Source organism: Poromitra crassiceps, assembly GCF_964638095.1.
Source record: "Poromitra crassiceps genome assembly, chromosome: 13".
In the NCBI taxonomy this organism is placed as follows: domain Eukaryota; kingdom Metazoa; phylum Chordata; class Actinopteri; order Beryciformes; family Melamphaidae; genus Poromitra; species Poromitra crassiceps.
The window spans coordinates 11,394,930-11,396,671 of record NC_139644.1 but is presented as its reverse complement, the minus strand read 5'-3'; positions in this window follow the sequence as shown (position 1 = coordinate 11,396,671).

Below are 1,742 nucleotides of genomic sequence, written 5' to 3'. Positions count from 1 at the left end.
CCATTTCGAGTAACACTGTTTCCATATGGACCCCCAGCATTGGTTAGTTGTTTATAACGTGACTACTGTATATTTATAACTTTTATAACGTACTCCAGTTTCCGGTTTATAATTCGGGTCTGCAGCCGAGTAACAAAGGAAATGGCAAGCTGCAACAATAAGTCACGTTAAACCGGATCTTGTACCCACAATTCTTTTTTTACAGTGGGGCATTCAAAAATAAGGTGGATAAGCATGATTTTTTGTAAGAAAACAAAACTTGGACCCTGAGGAAGAGACGAGTATATAGTCAAATAGTCAAGACAAACCCTTTCAGGACAGTGAATATCTCACCAGGCGTATTTCTGATTGTCATGCAGTTAAAGAAATGTTACATTATGACCACTTTCAGTTGAGAGGCACACTGCCAGTATCGAGGTTCAGAGTTTAGATAGAGATAGAGACAGAGGCCAAACTCTTTAGTGATTTCATGAAGACTGATGATGTTTTGGGAAACATCAACATGCTTTTTAACATTCGCCTTGTGTTGGCTGTTCAGCTTCGGCGCTGGAACATGTTGCGACTGCCTGGCCCATTAACAAAGGCAGCCGGATGGACCCGTGAACAGGGCCGGTGTCAGCCGGATGGACCCTCGAACAGGGCCGGTGTCAGAGGAGAGCAATTCCCCTCTGCACGAGAACTGGGGCAGGCATTTTGCTGCTCTGAGCTAAGCCAAATCAAGACCCACATAAAATCCCTGATTGAAAGACAAAATATAGACCAAGTGGATACAGAGAGAATGTGGGGCATATTCGTGATCCTAATCAACGTGACAATTACACTTTCGAGACTTTGGGCGTACGAGAGCTGTTACGAGAGCGATGTTACTTTTTGGGGGCGTGAGGTTTCGCAGTGCTGGCGCAGAGAGCCGACTCGGAGCTCGAGATCTGTGGCTGCCATCGTTCATTATTTCACTCTTGCGTGGAAATATGGTCTCATTATTCTTCAGCCAATGTCGACCTCGTCGTTACCTGTCAGCGCGTTCTGCTGGGGCCAGCTTTGTGCGCACTAAGCTGTTAAACGCTAATAGACAATCCTTCTTCCCTTTGTGCTCAACATGCCATCTGACGTGCCATTTTGACTGACAGAGGAACAGGAGGTATGCGGGGGGGGGGGGGGGGGGGGGTAATTTGCAAGCGCTGTCTTCCGGAGCATCCGGTGTGGCGAGACATTCATCAAAAGCACGGTGGCCTTTTCTTGTCTCCTTGTCATATTATCTGCACAAGTCTGCCAGGGGGGCTGTGGAGTTTATCACACTTGACTTCAAAGGCCTCCCTGGGCGGATCACATCACTTGTGTTAACTTATGAGCGCGCAATTACGGCCTGGCCCTTCCCCTTCTGACTGCAGTACCCATCAATGCCACAGTGTGAGATGAGCAGTGTCAGCCTAAGACAAATGGGTGACTCATGAGGCCAAAAGTAATATGAGATGGGTTGGATTTGGCAATTTAAGACAATCATCCTGCAGGAATCTCCACTGAAATTACCATTCGAATTCATTTGTAAGAGAGTACATGCCAAATTCAATTACCTATCTAAAATCAGATCGTCATCATGATCATCTCATTGTCAGTGGTTGAATCGTAACCATTTTCCAAAATGATCGCATTGAATGTACAGGATGGCATACCTCTACTGTTTTCACCTTGTTACTAACATGGCTTGGATAAATAAAATAGCCAATAAAATAAATAAAATCAGG